Source organism: Gymnogyps californianus, chromosome 19, assembly GCF_018139145.2.
Source record: "Gymnogyps californianus isolate 813 chromosome 19, ASM1813914v2, whole genome shotgun sequence".
In the NCBI taxonomy this organism is placed as follows: domain Eukaryota; kingdom Metazoa; phylum Chordata; class Aves; order Accipitriformes; family Cathartidae; genus Gymnogyps; species Gymnogyps californianus.
This window is the reverse complement of record NC_059489.1, coordinates 11,264,375-11,284,079: the sequence shown is the minus strand read 5'-3', so window position 1 is coordinate 11,284,079 and position 19,705 is coordinate 11,264,375. Positions and strand designations below refer to the sequence as shown.

At 46.6% G+C, this 19,705-nt stretch overlaps 1 long non-coding RNA gene across 2 annotated transcripts; it reads left to right on the top strand.

The window, feature by feature from the left end:
* The first annotated feature begins 594 nt into the window (after positions 1-594).
* LOC127023942 (uncharacterized) lies at positions 595-19,327 on the top strand. Of its 2 annotated transcripts, XR_007767504.1 has the most exons (5): positions 595-653; positions 13,590-13,732; positions 13,997-14,434; positions 14,699-14,890; positions 18,470-19,327. It is a non-coding gene; the product is annotated as an uncharacterized LOC127023942 (long non-coding RNA). The 2 variants fall into 2 exon arrangements; XR_007767503.1 differs by lacking the exon at positions 18,470-19,327 and having other exon boundaries at positions 14,699-15,523.
* The last annotated feature ends 378 nt before the right edge of the window (positions 19,328-19,705 follow it).

The window sequence follows — 19,705 nt, the reverse complement described above, 5'->3', positions numbered from 1 at the left end:
CGGAGTTGGTTTCTTTACACATTAGACCTATGTTTTGTGATTGGCCTCCACGAGAGTGTCAATTTTAGGGTGAGTTTAAAATGCATTGAAAGATGAGTGGATGCTTGAAGCAAGTCCTGAAAAGAAAATGAGATGGACTTGAGGAAATACAGTGACCCCAGACATGGTTAATGGTAAGGACCCAAAACCAGCCAGAGGCTAACAAGTGCCAGCTCCCCCAAGACACTCAGCATACACAAAGCCAGGCAGGGACAGCCCAAAGCTGGAGCTCCACCATTTCCAGATGTTCCTGGGGCTTTTTAGCCCCTCTCTGCAGTCTGGTATTAAATGTTTCATCTACTAATTGCCAGCAAAGGTGGGGAACACTTGAAATGTCCTAATATTGTCAGCTGCCAGCATTTCTTGCCGACAACTTTGCACTCTCTTCATTATGACACTAAGTGAAAACACCCGGACGGGGGTAGACTGCTGGGGAGCAGCTGCAGGCTATCTACCACTGCATGTGGTCACCTGTGGACCATGGAAACCTCGGTGAGGAGATCCTACTTTAGGGAGTCCTAGGGAGTGTTGTGGTTTGGCTGACAAGAAGAGGATAGTGGTTGGTTAAACCTGTTAGAGAGGAGAGAACGGATCCTTGTTTCCTACTGAGTAAGGTAATTCCTTTGCTTTCATCTTTTTTACAAGAATTTGAAGGAGTCACCTTTAGCAGCAAGTGCTTGGTCCATGAATCTACCTGGCTAGGGGGCTGGTTATGAAATAAAAAGACAGATTTGTACATCACTGTTGAATTTGCTAAATACCTTTTTAAAGACAAGAAGAGTAGATGTGGCAACAAAAAGCTGATGGACAAAAAAATCGAAACATTTTATTTTTAAAGTGCTAGAAGAAGGTTCTTTTTTATTTATGGGCTGCTGGGGAGGGGTGGGGGTGGTATTGAAACAATCTGATGCAAAAACTGCCGTCCAGGTTTATACACAGCTGCCCCATGAGCTGTGCAATGGTGATTGCCTTTCCCTGCCTGGATGAGGGTGCACACCCATGCACAGAGATGTTCACAGCATCCATGAAAGCAAGCCTGTGACCTCAGGAATACGCTCGAACAGCATCCCACGGGGAGTGTCTGGGCTGGGAAGCTGGCAGTGCGCTCTCTCCACATCGACGCTTTGCTGGCTGACACCAGTTGTTTGCGCTACACTCCATATATCTGCATTAGCTCAAACCTACCCGCTGTAGAGTCAGCTAATCCTTTGGGAAGCGTGTAGGGCTAAACTCCTCCGTGTTTTTTTTCTGTTTAGTCTAGACTATTAGACTTAGTGGCGCGGCGACTTCATGGATTGGTGATAGATTTACTGGAGCTGGGATATGGCAAACAGTGGGTATTTATGCACGTGTGCTGACGCACCCACGGCCCCCAGCGAGCATATTTCAGGCATAGCTGCTGAGCCCTGTGCAAACTGCTGTCTTACCTTTATTGCCCCTCTCCCTGCAAAGACATGAAATGGCTTTTTTTGGAGCCTGAGGCCCAGGACCTTTTTACAGCAAATCTATTCTCCACCCTTTGGGAGCCGGTGAGAAGTGGGAGAAGCTTGCTGGGTGTCCTTTCTGTGGCCCCTGGGCTGTGCAGCAGTGGACTTGGAGAGGCCAAGGTCACCAACTAGTTCCTTTCACTGCTAAAGTGCCTGTCTTTCTGCCTTCTCCAGGAAACATTTACTGCTCCTTAAAGACCTGAGTTGTGGGGTCTGGGTAGGGGGAGGCTCTGTTTCTCAGCTGACACACTGCAATGCCAAAGAAATGGCACTTGGACTGTCTTGGTTTTTGTTTCCATCCATGTCACCTGCTAAGACACTTAAGAGCCCAATTGTATTGCTATGGACAAAGGGGATGTATCCAGCTGCGTTCTCATTCCTTAGCAGAAAGTTGCAGGGAAGGTAATATTAGGTGACTTTCAGCTGACTAAAAAAGCAACCTCAGGCATCAGGCTCCAATTGAGGCATCTCAAGGAGGTCCCTAAATATCAAGGTGGTATGGGAACTCCAACTTGAACATCAAGCTCTTCTGAGCTACCCAGATCTTCTCCCCCTGTTGTTTTTCCTTGCTCCTTACTTGGCACCTTGCACACAAGCTGGGCTTTCCCGTGTGAGACAGATCTTCCCTCTCTCATGTGCCAGTGCCCAAAAGTCCCACATGTCAGTCATGTGATGTGCGTTTCATGCCCCGGGATGCAGGATGCCTTGCTTAGAGTTGTACATCGACATCAGCCCTCAGAGCCAGTCACGGTGCCATCGGGGTGGCACTGCTGTCCCTCTACAGCGATGAGATGGATGCTCACCACCATATTTTGTGTTGGCCTAGAAGCTGTCCTGTCTGTTTGCCAGAATCAAATCACAATGGATAATATGGAAGTAAGAGATGATGTCTCTTATTACCAGGGTCCAAAAACTTCTGGTGACCTGGGGGATAAAGTTTATAACATACAGTACTTATTTAAGTGTTTGCCTCTCTGTGGAAAGGCCAATATGTCCCCCCACACGCCGCCACCAATCCATTCATTTAATCACAGCATTGTTGGTTGAAATGCACATAAAGGGAATAAATTTATATCTTGACAAGAATAACACACAGCATCCGCTGCTCTTCCTAAACTACATCCAGATTGCCCAGTGAGCATTTAGATGGACCAGTAATTATTCCTGCCTTGACTTAAAATACATTTTTCTGTTTCCATAAATGACTTAGCAATGTAAACGTCTTCCCTCCCTATGGTATTAGGGTTTCTTTGTCTTTATTTTTTTTTTTTCCACATCCAGTCCCTTCTCTGTTGAGTTTCAGGTTTAGCACATTATGTTCTGCAGCCACTTTGTTCTGCACAGCCTTTGTTGTTCCCTGTTCTTCCTCCAGGCAATCCTCTGCTTTATTTACAGGGCATCTCCTGTACATTACACACCCACGCTGCTTCCTGCTTGCAGACAGGCTCTACAGAGGGACCTTCTAAAGCACCGCAATTATTCTGTCATGCATAGCTCCCCTTTTGCCACCCTGGAGCTGTTACAGCCCCAACCAAAAAAAACCAGCGACAAAATCAATAGTAACTAGAAAGGAAAACTCTGGAGTGTATATATAAAAAGAAAAAAAAAATCACCATGGGAGATAAATGTGGAAACACATATTCCTCCTTTTTTCCCCCTCTGTTAATGGGAGCAGGAGAGGAAAGGACTAATCCAGAAACATCCTGGCAAGAAAGGGTAGGCACAATCTATTTTCTAAGTCTCCTTCTTCGTTGGCCTGAAGGTGAAGATGCTCCTGATTTACCCCTATGTAAGTAAGAGGAGGATCAGGCCTTTTAGCTATTATTTTCAGCCAGGTGGGAAGCCCTGGGAGGTGCCATGGGAAGGGCAGAACAAGGGTCTCTCCTTGTTGTAACCACTGGATCTACAGTTATCTCATCCCAGGCTGCCTTTTGCTGTTCCACATCCAGTACCTGTGTCCAGCCAGGCTCCTTTTACATCTCTGCGCCAATGCAGATTCCAATGGCGCTTTCCTGATTTACGGTGGTGCAAGGGGCTGGCTTGAATTTTTAAGCAAAACCATTTAATATGGTGCAACTGTGGCCTTAATCCTGCCTCCCATGTTCCCTCCCAAATCCACTGATATTTCTGAATGTATTTGGATTCAGATAATGCAAAAGCCTCTAGGGGTTCAGGCTGCAGGCACAAGCTACCCCTTGCTTGATGGCTTTTTACCCACCCCAGGAATTTGGAGACCTTCTCACACATCAGTTATGTGCCCACAGCACCCAGCCTCTATCACCCAAGGAAAACCCCAGCCTGTGCTCCCAACCTGGGATCAAGCAGGTGAAGCAGCAGCGTGGATGTGCTCCAGTGCTGCACCCAGACCCACTCCCTGAGTTTCTACCTGTGGTGCTCTTCTCTGCCAAACCTGCTGCAGGTGCCCAGTGACATCAGGGGTGGTGAGCTGGGAATGGTCCAGAGGTGGGACTTGCTGGTGCAGACAGGACTGGATGCCCCACGACTCCTGAAAAGCAACTGGCAGCCTTGAAGCAAGAATGCAGCCAGGTACCTGCAGAAGGCATCTCTCAGCAGCCTGGAAAACATAAGGTGGATCCTCTTGTTGACTTGCTGGGTTTTTTTCAGCTTGCCTGGAAAGCCACTAAACCTTGGTTGAATTCAGTCCTTCTAGCACTTCCCTCTATGTGGACAAACTTTGGTGTAGGAATAGCAACAGTGAGTAGAAATAAGTGGCAAAAATTAGTCCCTTTGTAGTGGAAGCACACTTCTTTGTTTTTAAAGGAACCTCAAAATTAGATCTTTGCAAATGTGTTCAGCTGAGTCCTAATTTAAGAACAATTGAACAAGGTCCTATCAAACCCCTTGATTTTAGAAAAGACCTTAGGGAAAGCTGTGACCTGCCCTGTTAGGTGCTGGGCTCTTTGAGTGGCAGCTCTCTTGGTTGCTAGCCCATGTTGACCCATCTCACACACATCGATGTGTTTAAAGTCCTGTATCACTATTAAATGATAATCATAGTTTAGGATAAGGAACACTTTAGGCATCACCAGGCCAGCTGAGATTAGTTAAAGACCGTCCTTTTGTGCCTATTCAAGTTCATGAGGGCAGATAGCCCTTGCAGGCTGTCTCCTTGTCTCCTACATACCAAATTTTGGCTCTGTGCAGGTTTTCAGGACCAGCCCTTTGCCCTCCAGCAACAGCAGCACCCAGACCCATTGGTTCCCCCCCCCAGCACCTTAGCAGTGGGTTCATACCACATCTCTCCTGAAGCTGCTGACTCCCCATCCCCCTTTTCCCTTCCCCCAGATCCAGTTCTCACATCCCAAGTTCATCAGTTTAAATCGCATCTTGGTGTAAATTGATTTCATTCCAGCCTCTGCTTCCACCTCTGCCTTGCCTTTAAATTGTATCTAGTCTTAAATCAATCTTATTCCAGCCCTCAGCTGCTGTGCTCTTAATTCTTCCACTTCAATTGCAACTGTTCTTAAAGGGCCCAGCTCAGAGAGATGTTTTTCTCTCTCAGCCTCTGCTGTCTTCTCACTTCATTCAAAGCACCTCCAATATTAAGCAGGGACATCTTCCCCCTCCTCCCAGCCCTCACATACTCCCTGTTCAGCCAGTTAATATTTCCCCTTTGCAGCTCATCTGGTTTTAAACCAATTGGATTTTTTTTTTTTCATCTCCATAATATTCTAAATTATTCTTTATTTTTGGGCCTCTGCTGAACTTCCTTCTTCCTCCATGTTTCAGTCCATGGTGGCAGTAGTAAGCCATGATTTCAGAAATATGATGTGACAGTTGCTGGTTCTCAGTTTGCAGGGCAGGAGGACAAACCCTGTCTGTCCCAGCAGAGCTGATGGGGGGGGGGAAAAGAAATGCTCTGGGACTGTGGGAGAGGAGAAAGGAAGAACCTCTTCCTATGTTCTCAGTCTCATTATGAAGTGATTTAAGTAGCTGCAAACAGATTTGGGAGGCCAATGATGCAAATAGATGCCTTTTGGGATTTGCAAGAGTCTGACTTGAAAATGGCCTTAGGGTTTTCAACAGCTGTCTCGCCAAAGCTGCCTATGAAGGGACGGAGCATTGCTGATGTTCAGAGAGCTGGAAGCAAAAAGGTACCAAACTCCTGTTGGTTTTTCAGTGAGGCCTGAGATGACAGAAAAGCCATGTGTTTTAAGCAGGTACCTGCAGGCTACTAAGCAGCAAGCATTCATGGACACGAGAGATGGCAATGTGCCCAAATGCCATAGTCTTTCAGTAGTAATCAGGTGTCTACATGGCACAGTTGCCTCTGGAAACCTCCTTCCAGTTGTCTTTGTTTTGAAATGACATTCAGGAACCTAAACTTGCCCAAGGAGCTGCCTTAAAACTGCCGAGGACCTAAATCAGAGTGGGATCAGTATTTGTCAACAGCCTTGACAGACCCTGACTTCATTTGTGCGTGGGTGTATACAGACATATTTTTAGGAAAGAAGGGAGTAAAATACCCCTTTGTTCTTTTCTGTTCAATGTCCATGAAGGTAGCAGCTGGACGCAGCCATTCTCCAGGTCCCCAGCAGCAGGGCCCGTTCACTAACATTGCAGCATTTGGTGTGAATGGGCTAGTCTCCACCACCAGAGTCATCCTTGAACATGGTCACCACTGCAGCTACAAGCTAGAGAGGGGTCACCGTTCACCCCATGCATGGAGACGGCTCCCGGCAATGGCATTCAGCAGCTCCTGGCCCAAGGCTTTGAAAGGTGACCTGGAGGGTCAAAGGTTTGGTGTCCCAGAGGAGACGTTGTTTCTTCTCCATGACATAATTTATTCTTTTCCTTTAAGAAAAGGGATCCCTCCATCACAGCACAGAAGACACAAGCAAGGTGATGCCCTCATTTGCTGTCCATGGAAGAAAGCTGCCAGTCTTGGAGTAATGGATGGAGTTTAGAAGTGGAAGCATCATGAATCAGATGTGTTTAGGGAAGCTGTTTGGGTGATCTGAGAGGTTATGCCCTGAGTCACGTGTTGGTTGGTTGTAAAGTGCCTGAAACTTTTTTTATGATGGAAAGTTCTGATTAAGAAACTAAGATTTTTTCCTGGAAATTGAGTGGGGTTTAGGCTTTTGGCTTTTTTCATTTTTTTTTTTCCCTCTTGTAAAAGACGACTGGAAGCAGAACAGCTAATAAACAAAATAAGTGTTTGCCTGAAATGTTTTAGACCTAGTTTTCAGTAAATTTGGGTGACTGTTTTTGTCTTGGTTTTGACTGTCAAAAATGAGAACACATCTTTTGTGATAGATCAGATCTTTTCGTTCTGAAGGATGTCTCTGTTCCAGCCAGCTCTAAGTAGCAGTGCTGTCCAGTGGGACACGTGCATGAGAGCTCTGCAGATGGATGGCACAGTGAAGCTAGCACAGGGCAATTGTGGAAAACGGATCCAGCTTCTTCATTATCATTAGATTGCAATTAATTTTGGCTTTTCTTGGTAGATCCTGTTTGTTAGTCGCTTTTTTAGCAAGAATAATATTGCTGGTTTAGCTTTGATGCTGTCAGGCACTTCTGAAGAATATGGACTGTATTCCAGGTCCTCAGGGGCCTGTGTAGGTATCTTGGGCTTTATGGCTGTCAGGAAAACTTGTAGAGCCTCTGGATAGTTCAGTCAATGCAAGCTCGCTTTGGAAAGGAAAGAGTCCAAAGATGCAGGAAAAGGAAGGGCCGAACTTAGTCTTTCCAGCTTCAAGCCACAGACAGTTCATGCAAAACCAGGTTAATGTTGAACTGTTGCCTTGGGACCTTGTGTCAATCCCTTGACATCTCCAGAAAAATTCTCATTTCCTTCTATGTGCTTTGGATCAGGTGCTCGCTGACCTACCCAGAGGAGCTGCCTAACGCAAATGCTCCAGGGTGAATGCAATTGGTTAGGATGTCTCTGTTCGCTGTGCTGTCTCCCTTAGGAAGGTAAAAGGTGCAGTTGCTGTGTTAACGAGCAGAACTGGTGAATTTTTTGGCATGAACAAGACAATTAGAGTAGTCTGTGGCAGATCAGCAGTAAGTATTCCCAGACCCACAGAGGTGCTCTAATTGAATCTTCAGAGTCCCTACATCCCAAAGGATCTGGACATGGTAATACTGCACGGTGGATCTGTCCCTAAAACATATCATTATTTAATAGAAGAATAATGCCCATCAAACATCTGGTGGAGAAGTTTTGGCCTCTTTATCTATGCCTAAAATCAATGTATGCATGATGATGTTGATGGTTTCAGAAGCCAGAAAGACCTAAAGGCATTTATGCCTTTCATTTCTGCTAATGAAATCCCACTCTGGTAATTAAGGTTACCAGGTACGCATGTAGTGTTGCTCTGTAGTGATTTATACTGTACACACTGATTTACACCAGCTGAAGGTTGGGCCCAGTTTGGTTTTTTTTTGACTCATTGATTCATAAATTTTGTAGATACCCAGCAGTGACTGGAGAAAGAAACACTTGACTTCCTAACTTGGCCAACGTGTCACTGGTGCAATGAAGCAGCCTGGCTGGTCCTGGCCGTGAGCAGGGCTGTGTCTAGAGCTAGAAGTGCTGCTGTGGGTCATGCAGAAAGGTGACGTCACGGTCCATGTAGGAGAAGGTTAGATATTAAGTACTGTATCCATCAAACCATAATGTCACTGGAGATGTTTGACCGTTCCCAGAAGTACGTAACACCAGGTGCAGACCTCACAAGGCTGTGCTCTTTGGAAGGGCAGCATTCTTCCTGTTGGTATCCTCGGTATCACTGTGATTGTTGTCCCCTGTTGAGTGGCATCGTGCACCTTAGAGCTAAAAGCAGAAATTAAAGATGTTGGGAAGATGTGCTGTTACAGCTCAGATCTTCTGTGCCTTGGTACCAGGAAGGCTGGTAACGTGCAGGCAACGGTAAGGTGCATTGGTATCTCCAGTCCTCCAACGGAAAGTTGTGTTGTGCTGAGAGGTAATTTTTATCATTTGTGGTTTATGGCTAGAATGTGATTTTTTTTCTGAGATTTGAGCCACCGGAGGCTGGGGAGAGCTTCAGGGAGAGCGTTGCTGCCTGCTGCCCCACCTCAGGCTGCTCACGGCAGACAGGGACATCACCATCTCTGGCAGGGAGCATGTGGGTACCTTGGGGACTCGCCAGAGTCCAAGCTCTGAGTGAGAGGGGCTGGACAGGGACTCACTCTGCTCTCCACCTTTCAGGTAATCTGGTCCACGGGGAAAAACAAGGGCCAAGTACAAAAAAGTTGTAGCCAACCTGGCCAAGGTTTAGGATCAAATTAACATTATAGAGGGTAAGAACGGCAATTCTCATAATTCTTGGTTTGCATTTTGAACAAGCACATCCCAGTGAATCCTTTAACCCACAAAGAATTGACACTTCTAAAGAGGGGCAAGGCAGGAGGGAGGAACACACGAGGCAAGGTAGGTGGGATTTTAGTGAAAGAAAATGCAGCCCAAAGGCAGGCTTTGAGCCAGTCACCCAAGCTGTCAGGCCAAGCTGCAAAACCAAAACAAAGCAACAAAGGAGAATTCAAAGTTCAGAGAAGCAAGTTATAGCAAATAGGTTATTGTCATAGGCATTTTTGCTGGGATTTACACATGTGGTTAGCATCAGCTGGCTAGACAGCCTCATACCACAGAGTCTTCTCTCACTCGGGCTTTGATCTTGCAGTCAATTGCGTGCACCACCACCACCCTCATGGGCCCCCCGCTGCAGCAAGGGATGAGCCCTGTGCTGGGACAGGGATGCCAGGTCCAGCGAAGACCTAGTGATGTCTAGGGCTGAAGATGTGGGCATAAATCTTCAAAAATTAGTGACGCATAAGAAGGAGTGACTGAGGACCTTCTATGAGTTATTTTTCTTCTCTGGGAATTTCCAGAAACCTGCTCCATTAGAGGCTGCCTGCACTCAATTTTCTTCTCTGTTGGGTACGACACCGTGGTATATCAGCTCCCATGGTGTTCATGCAGGACTGAGCCATCCCTGTGTGAACCAGGAGTCCAATATTCAAGATGTTTTTTCTCCTCCTGTGGACATACGGAGTAGCTGGGAATGGGAGAAGCTGCAAAGGGAGCTTGTACCCATCACAGTGATTTTTTGGTACCTCTGGCTCTGCCATACCAGGCTGAAGGTGATTTCCCTTTCCTCTCTCTGTTGATGGCCCATTAAGAGCAGGCATCTCCTATAACCCTCTTCCCCAAACCTTCCAGGCTCAGAGAAGTGATTTCTCCACGCTCTGTCCTGCCCTGCAGGGGATGGGAGTAGAAAAAAGCATGGGAAGGAATGAGAGGGAATGTTGTGCGAGCGTGGGAAGTGGTGCCAGTTAGGGCATTCAGTGTGCATATATTCAGTAAGTATCGTTAGCTCTACCTGGACAAGGCTGCAAAATTTGTCTTGTGCTGATTGATTTTTGCTTCTTTGCTGAAAATCTAACGGGATCCTTGCCCAAGGAGTTGGACAGCCCTGATCTAGAGTCTGCCCTGTTGGACAGAAGCCCTTTCTGTTTGGTTTCCAGCAAGTTTTTCTGTGTCCTAGCCAAATCCTGGGTCTTAGATTGAAAAAGACAGTAAAATACAAGTCTTCTGTGTCTTAGATGCAGGCAGACAGATCTGCTGCACTATCTTTCCTATGTTTCTCTCTTTTTTGAGGGGGGGGCCGGGGGGGGGCGGAGCATAGCAGCACCCCAGGGATTTCAGATTTCACTGTCCTTTCCCCCAGGATTTTTGGAAGCCATTGGCAATGGTAATCTCCCTTGTAGCATATGTCAGAGAGGTGGGAGGCCCAGAGGTGGAGAGTTTCTGTTGTGTGAGAATAAGCAGGTAGACAGAAGAGAGACACTAGCAATGGCCCTACTAGGAGAAAACCAGCAGAGGCTCAGTCTTTATTAGATACCAGAAACTTCACAGGGAAATTCGTCCTTGGGGACACAAGTCAGGTTTAACTGGTTTCTCCATTTGGGGAGCTGTTCCTTTATATCATGTACATAATTACATTTACTCTGACAGGGAAAAATGTCTCTGAGATGAATTATTCTGTTGCAGCAATGCTCAGGGCTGTTGTTACCCTGAACCCAGACCATTTTCCAGTCAATCTGCCACTCAGTGGGAACGGTTTCACTGGCACAGAGCAAACTCTGCATTTCAAGGGCAGCCCTGGGCCTCGGAGAAAGGACTTGCCCAGTAATTTGAAGAAGTGCTGGGCCCTTGCAGGCTGGAGACGAATCATCTGGGTTGCACACAGTGAGGTGCTTTGGAAGCCTGTCTCGTAGCTGTGCCTTGGTTTCTCCATCCTGATGATATGTGAAAAGCAGATTAGCTCTGCAGAATGTTGTGACAATTAGTAGTGCAAATGCTTTCAAATCCTTCAGTGAAACAGAGAACATAAGTTTAAGGACTAATTGTGTTGCTGCATTGCAGACACATCAGTGTTTAGGCAGTCCGCAGAAAGCATATGGAAGCCCTGGCTCAGATTTGGGCCAGAGGATCAGGTCCCTGCTGGCACCTGAAAGGGCAGATTGCTCTGTGCTTGGATGTTTTTTGGGTGCCACAGCTGTGCAGCCAGCCACTGCTCCTCTGCAGAGCAACCCCAAAACTCCCAGCAGCCTCCTGCCTGCAACCCCCGTGACACGGAGTGCCGGAGTTATTCTTGTCTTCATGATGGATGGATGCGGTATTTGCTGTCCGGATAACCCCCTCCAATCACCGTTTCCTTGTTCTCCTGGATGCCGCTTTATTTTTTTCCAGCGTGAAAGGTGATCAGATAGAGAATGTGATGTTGTACTGAGCAAGGAGAGATGATGAATGGGACGTGTAGCTGAAGGGTAGTCAGACCTTGACCTTCTTATGGAGCAGCAACTGCTTTTTCCCTTTTTCTTGAGTTTCTACTGGGACACATAGGAATCCCTTGGTCTTGTGGTGCAGTGAGATCTGACCGCTGGAATAAATGATGGGCAGAAAAGTGACGGTGGAGGGGTGGCATGGTTTTATCCAGCTTGCTTCTTGCATCTCTGAGAGCCAGCTGGGTTTTCCTTCAGCCTTGTTGTGGTTTAACCCCAGCCAGCAACTAAGCACCACACAGCCGCTTGCTTACTCCTCCCATGGTGGGATGGGGGAGAGAATCGGAAGGGTAACAGTGAGAAAACTCATGGCTTCAGATAAAGACAGTTTAATAGGTAAAGCAAAAGCCACACACACAAGCAAAGAAAAACAAGGAATTCATTCACTACCTCCCATGGGCAGGCAGGTGCTCAGCCATCTCCAGGAAAGCAGGGCTCCATCACACTTAATGGTTACTTGGGAAGACAAACACCGTTGCTCCGAACATCCCCCCCTTCCTTCTTCTTCCCCCAGCTTTATATGCTGAGCATGACGTCCTATGGTATGGAATATCCCTTTGGGCAGTTGGGGTCAGCTGTCCCGGCTGTGTCCCCTCCCAGCTTCTCGTGCACCCCCAGCCTGCTCGCTGGTGGGGTGGGCTGAGAAGCAGAAAAGGCCTTGACTCTGTGTAAGCACTGCTCAGCAGTTACTGAAACATCCCTGTGTTATCAACACTGTTTTCAGCACAAATCCAAAACACAGCCCCATACCAGCTACTCTGAAGAAAATTAACTCTATCCCAGCCAAAACCAGCACACAGATGCAGCTATGAAAGCAATGTGGCTACTTTTGTATTGTGGTGAAATAAGGATAACGATAAATACTATCCCTGTTGAAATTCTTAGAAAGTTTACCAGTGACTGCATAGGGGTTGAGATGTTAAATGAAATGCCTCCCTGAATAGCTATGTCTGCCTCTGCGCACTACATTCAGTCAATGCAGTAATTATTGAGTGAGACTAAAAATTGCAGAAAGGGGTAATGGAATCATATGCTGCTAATTTTTTTTAATCATTTAATATATGCCTGTTTTCTATGGCTGTTTGGTTATCAATAGGGATAGGGCAGAGGGTGGATTAGCACTGATAAGGGGTTGTTTCCTGCCTTCTGGGCAATGCCTGTTTATGTAGATGGAGTTTTTGCTACAAAATGCCTGTTCTGTACAGTAATCCTTCTAAAGCAAAACCCTTTTAGAGGTACAGTATGGAGAAAAGGATTGTACATAGCAAGTGATATCATGGTTACCAGCCACACAGATGCGTTACTGAGTTTTGTCCTGTTGGTGCAGGCAGGCTGTCTGAAAATGTGTTTGAAGGCAGCCTGGTTCTGATTTACAATCAGGCTTCCTAGAGAACAAATAAAAGCTAAACGGGAACGATGGAAATTACTCAAGGGAGAATCCAAGCTGGATAATCGGCTTTCACACTCCCTCTCCACCACCCTTGAAGCCAAACTTGCTAACATCTTTCAATGACTTCAGGACCGAACAACGTTGTCCGACTGGTTCTTTTTATACAAATAATTACCCATGACCCATCTAGAGCTGCATGAATCCAGGGATACCAGAGTGTTTTGCAAATATTGATGAATGAAGTGCAATTGTTCGCCGATCCGTGAGCAGTGGGTAGCCATTCCACCAATTCCATGGTCATTTTGAAATCCCCCCTTGTTGTTGTTAGGGTAGGGTGGGAGATGGCTTCCCCCCCACACACAAGAATTTCCAGGATTTTGAAAAAAGCCTCCTATTCCAAATGGGCTCATACAATTCAGATCCTGAAACATGAAAAATAACTCATCAAAATAAACTTTTTGAGCTTATTTTTTTCATGGCTGTTTGCTGTAGAAATGCCTGAGATGTCTGAGACTAAGTTGTGTTGAGTGAAGCACCTTGCAATTTGAAAATATCAAAACAGTCCTTTTCTTAAACATTGCCTGGCTTGTTGCAACTGGCCCAGTTTAGCAAAATTTGCACTTTTGATGAATGAGCATTGTGGGAATGGGAAAAAGGTGCAACTCAGGTCGTCAGAAAGTGTTTGATCAGCTCCAGTTTGCTCTAGCAGAGCCGTTGGCTTTGCAGAACGACGAAGTGACAGAGACATGTCCCAGCTCCTCCTGCTCTGAAACACAAGCAGAGCAACAATCCTGGGCTGTATTCTCTGCCTGCTCAAGTAAAATGTCTCTTTGCTGTTGAAGGTGTGATTGGCCAAAATACACACCGCTGACCTGAGTATTTACCTGCTGTGGGAGCAACGTCGGGCCAATACAGACAACTGGAAAAGCCCATGTGTACCGGCAGGCGGCTGGGCTGCCAGGCTTATACCTGGACATAGAAAATGGTAAATGCACGCATGTGTAGGGGTGCCTTGTCCTCATCCAGCACGGTCCCTGTGCCATGTGGGAGCATGTTGTTATTTTATTATACGGTGCTTCTTGACAGAAGAGCAAAATTGATTGCTCTTCTTCGTAGCTCTGTAACTGTACATAATTGGGAGGGTGCTGAAAGCATGTACGTGGGTGCTTTAACTGTATTAGATTAACGACCAGCTCAGCCTCCTAGTAAAATTGAGCTCAGTTTGTCCCTATCTGCATCTGCCTTCCAGGTCGGAGGCAGCCTAGAGCCTGTGCTGAAGAAGCTCTTGCCCAGGAGCCAGATCTGTTTCAGAGGAAAGAACAGCAGCTGCAGATTTTTCTGGAGGAAAGAGGGATGTCCTTTGCCCCTAGCATAAATCCACACCTTTTTATGCTGGGAATCCAGAGCAGAAGTCCAGAAGTCCTTGGGCAATTCTCAAGCCCATCAGTAGGGACTGCTCAGCCTGAGGAAGAGGAATACAGGCCCACAACCACCCCCTCGCCAATGGGAGTCCTTTACCACTCCACCTCTCATTCCACATCCCTTTGACCCCAGTGTGGTTACAGGACAAAAGACCTTTCTTCAACATCTGGGAGCAATTAAAGAAAAATCCTTACCTTTCCCCATGTCAATAAATGCAGTGGGGAAAAGGGACAGTAAGAAATGGAGCAAGCAAAGTAGACCACAGGTAAGGACTCTACCTTCCAGCTAATGCAGAACAGGTAATGCTAAATAAAACTATTTTATAATACGGCATAATGTATTTGATCCAAAGTCACAGTACTCCTGCTTTTCGGACAGCTGTTTCTCTTGCAATTATTTTTCTGTGTCAATGACTTTTTGGTCCGTGGGGTTCAGCCGCCTCTCCCGTGCACGTGCCAAATTCACATTAACTCTCCGGGAAGTTGTGCATCTGCATCAAGAGGAGAACAGATCCCCTTTCTATTTTCAGGAAGGGTTTGCGTGTGATTTGTGAGCCTGGAGAAGGAGCATGGAATACCAGAGTGCCAAATTAAGGCATGCCCAGCAAATGAAAGGACAAGGTGAAATCCAGGAGCCTTCAGAATTAATTACTGGAACAACAGAGCCGACGTGAAGTGATGTGAGCTCACGGTAGCCTATCCAGCCAGCTTCAGGTGCAAAGGTATATTTGTTCATGGCTCAGGGTTTTCGTCTCAGTGCTGACAAGGTGATAATTCAGTCCTATAAAGCAGCAAATTATCACTGCCTTCTTAGCATTAATTTCCCTCCCCAACAGACACCATAAAAAAATGAATGCTTTCTCCTCAAGGCCTTGGTGCAGAGAATTTCCCATGGCAGGCCATGAGTTACAGCTCTATCTTCAAAGACATCCTGTAAATAACATGTCAGGATCTTAATTCATTAAATAAATCTAATAGCTTACCCAATCCATAACACACAGTATCTTCAATGCTCCTTCTAAAAAGGGTGTCAGTGCCTTCCTCTCCTTTGAGGCATATGCTGAGTGCATCGCATAGGCACAGATATAATTATCCATACCTCCCTACCTATATAAAGCAAAGCGTGTGTGTGCAAGTGTCTGAAGCACACACAGGGCTGTGGGGAGGGTGCCGAGTATATGTGGGCCAGACTTGATATTTTCTGTCACTCCAGGAGAGCCCCTGTCCCCACAGCTCCATTAATAGGTACAATTTCTCACGCCGACTGGTTGCCTGAGGGCCTGTCACTAAACGCACGGATCAAACCGGAGCTGATCGTGCGCTGACACGGGCTCTCTGACGCCTTGTGAAGTCCAGATGACTCGCTTCAAGCTTGTTCCTTTTGGAGAGAGAAAGAACGTTACCAAGTATTGCTGTATCTGTCCCTCTTTCTTTCTATTTGGGAACCTTCATACTTCAAACTGTCTGCTGTACACAGGCATTTTCATGCATATGAGGTTTCCCTCTCTTGCACCGTGCAATAATTCATGCTTGTCCAAAACCGTGATGAAACCCATCCACTGGCGTGCTGGAGCGAGGGGGATGCTTGGGCTGAGCATCGTTTCATCCTGGCTTTGGAGGGAGCTTGCTCCTGTCTCGGAGCTGAGGTTGGGGCAAGGGCAGACTCAAGGCTGTTGCCGTGGCCATCGGGGCCGGCAGAGCTTCCCCAGCCCCTTTGGGCTTCCTCAGGGAGGGCGTCCCCGTGGGGCTCAGTTTCTGCCTTGACTCCAGCTGTTTTATGGAGATGCTTTCTGTTGACAGTGGTGGTATTTGGGAAGTTCATCCCTCGGCTCTGAGGCCGCTCGAGGTTTTTTGTGTGCCCTTGAAAGAGAAACACCCTGAAGCTGTGGGAGCTCTCGTCCTCCAGCCGCATGGGGACACTGCAAGGTGGCAACAGGCTCGTGTGTGCAGGAGAGAGGGTTTTGAAAAATTTAATTTTACAAGAAAATGCTGAACTGCTAGTGAATATAATAATTAATCCTGAAAGATCTGCTGGAGTCCTGTGGCGTGTTTGCTTCTGCTCTAATTCATGCCGAAAGGGGGGAATGTTGCAAGGATTGTTTTCATTTCTAGCAAGATAATGTCCCCACTTTGTCATTTCCTTTTTGATTAACGTAAAAAAGCAAAAGAAAATTAACTTGCTACTGGATTAATTTAGTGGTTGTTTCGCCATGGAGCACGTTTTGATTGCTGAGTATTATCCTGCTGTATGAGAGACCAATAGGGGACATTGCAGGGTTTCCTGATTTACTGCTGGTTTGGGCATTGCCAGTTTGATAGGACCTCCTATTTTTTTTTTCTTTTTTTAAAAGGCTGGCGGGGAAGGGATGGGAAGGAAAGAAAAGACCTCAGTCAGAAAGAGGCTTTGTATTCCTGGTTTTCCTGGTCTGGATTCAAGTGACATTTTCTGCTGAGTCCATTACCATTAGTCCGTACAAGCGACACACCAGGTCCCTTTGTCCTTCAAAGGCTGGAGCAGCTCTCCCCTTTCGCATGGGGAGGGGTGCCGCAGTGCCGAGCCAAGCCGCATCCCATCTCCGATAAACTTCATAATTAGCTTCCCTAATAAAGCACTTAATCTGAATACAAGCTTTTACTAATTGCAACAGGAAGTTTTGTCAGAGCAGTTTACCTACTGCTGCGCCCGGCGCTCCCCGCGGGCCCTGGGAACCGATACCCACTGGCCCTGCATCCCGACTGGAGCCCCGGGCTTCAATTAGCCCCGGCAATTCAGAGCGAAAACAATTCTCCATTTTCTCATTAAAAGATGAAAGAGAAGAACCTTTGTTTTCGCTCCCCCCCCAATTTTTTTTCCTTAAACACCGAGTGATAATTTTGTGCTGTGAAGAAGCTGCTCCTCTTTCATGGCCCCTGATTAGGAAAGACAATGGGATTAGTTCAAACTGAGTTGAGAGGCCTTGGTGACTCTTTTGCTGGCTAAATTGCGGACGAGAGTGGATAATGGGAGATTGATTAGGGTTAATAGACTTATTTTTACAGGTCACGCCGCACAGCACTCTGGGTTGTGGTGCTCCAACACATATTATTGCAAGCCATAAATCAAGTGGCTTGGAGGGACTTCAGGGCTCCCTCCTTCCGAATTGTTGGTGAACAATTGACTTTTGTCTCCCTGTTGCTAGTGCTACCACTTCTGCCCCCCCAGCTTTTGGCAGGGACTGATCCTGGGGGGCTCAGCACCTCCTCCCCAACGGCCAGGCACCTTGCAGAGCTGCAGAGAGGAGCCTGGTGCTTGGCCATGCTAAGCACCCCGCAGGATCCGGCCCCCAAAGGGCTCGATTTCGACAGATGGGGGACTGGGGGGGCTAGGGAAGAGGGGCTGAGCTTTTTAAAGTGCGTTTTGTGAGTTTTATGCTTGGGGATGAATGGGAACCTTAAAACCAGCTCTGTGGGACTCCCAGGTTTGTTTTCTCTCATTTCTAAGGTTACTGAGCGTGTTCCAGCAGCTGGAACAACTGCGCGGGGCTGTCAGTCCCGCTTGTGCTCCATCAAAGTGCCTCCAGCCGGGAGGTTTCCAAAGCGGCGGAGGGGGAAGGAGTGGCGAGGGGGACAATGAATTCCCACAAGGCTTCCAGGCTGTTTTGGCTCCAGCATCTAAACGTGACCAGAGACAGCACATGAAAAGTCAATGCTGCTTGTAACCCAAGGGGAGCTCCGCTTAAATTTCAATGCCAGGTCAACGTTAAGCAGGGTTATTTGTATATATTGGATATTGCACGTGTATAGTTTTCATTTAGAGAAGCCCAAAAGGAACATTTTCTAACAGGTGGGGAAGGTAGGAAAAGCTTATTCTGTGAAACGCATAGCAGGGTTTCTTTCAAGCAGGGTAAGACTCTGGTCTGTCTTACACCAGGAGAAATCTCTGCTGCCTTGCTGGAGTTTTATGCTTTTTGCAAAATGTGAGCTATTCTAGTTTTATATCGTTGTACCTTGATCCCAAATGGGAGATCTCATTTTCTGCAATGGGCACTAGCTCAAAGTACATTATATTATTCCACTGCAATTCATACTACAACAAACTGCAATAAAAATCCCCTCCGACAGCATGCCACAGTGTTACAAGTGATTGCTGCCATAAGCCATATCATTAAGTGCCAGGACTGTGGTAAGTACTAGAGCTAGCTGGAGATTTTTCTACTGGAATAATTACCTAAAGTGTCCTGTTTGCAAAATCAAAATTTTCCATGGGGAAATGTACGCTTTTGCTATTTTCCTCCCTCTGCCTTTTGCTGCTTCCCACACAGGCACTGTCACAGCAGAAATTTTCAATTATTGTTCTCCTGAGAAAAGAGATGAGTTTTATTGAACCTCAGAAAACTCTGCACCTATGCATGGCAATGCCGTACAGCAGGACCCTTCGCAGCCTCTCACAGCACCTAATGCCACGGCACACGGGATGCTGCGGGCAATGCCCCTTTACTTCAGACAGGCACGGCTGCTCCCACAGCACTGTCGGAACAGGACACACCAGTGCAGTTACTGGTAACAGTCACAGCTCTGCGGCCCCTGGAGCGCACATGAAACGGAAAATCATCTGGTGGTCCAGCCCGGTCTGACAGCAAGATGCCCTCATTCAGGGTGGCAGACAGCAAAAGCAGTATGTACTTTCCAGAGAAAGCGCTGACTTGATCCCTAGGTATTTCTGCCTAGAGATTAAATAGAGCAAAGAGTTTTAACTCCTTAGCATTTCTAAAGGGCTGACTGCTGCAGTGTGAATGTGCTACGTGAGAATTGCCCTGTGATGATCTGATCTCTTCTATCCTGCTTTTCCAGCCTTTCTTTGCTTTCTGCACATCGCAATGCGCACACTAATTGAAGCTTCACGGAGATATTTTTTTGGCCGTGCAAGGATATGTGGAGGCTTTGTGAAAATGATCTTCTCCAAAGAGGATATAGGATTAATTTTAGCATGGGTCAGGTGTCATACACTTGCATGGATTCAAAAACAAAAGCAGGCAGAAATAAATGTAAGTGCAGTAACCAGCTGGTGTACAGGGCTGCGTTAACCTGCAATTCTGGGATCTTTGCTATCACTGTAATCATAACAAATATATCACTAGCTTGTAGCACCTCTGTCCAAAGATGATAAAGTACTTCACCAAAAAAATGCCTTGGAATACTCCAGGGAGTTGTCTTTTTATATAATTGATGTCTGCATTTGTGAATCTGAGTCAGCAAGCAGTTAAATGATGTGCCTGGGATCATCTTGTTGATCAGTGGCAAAGGTCTTAGAGTTCAAAGCTCCTTCATTCCCTGGATGGGTCTGGCACCATCAAGGGCTTCAGTGCAGACAGATGAGCGTAAGGGAGTTCAAAATCCCCTTCCTAAACTAAGGCACAGTTTGCATCATAAAAATTTTGGTCGTCTTGCCAAAGATATTTGCCACATCACACTTCCTGAGAACACGCAAATGTCTGTCCAGCAGAAACTGCTCAAAGGCATGTAAATACAACACACAGAACAACATGAGATCTCAATCC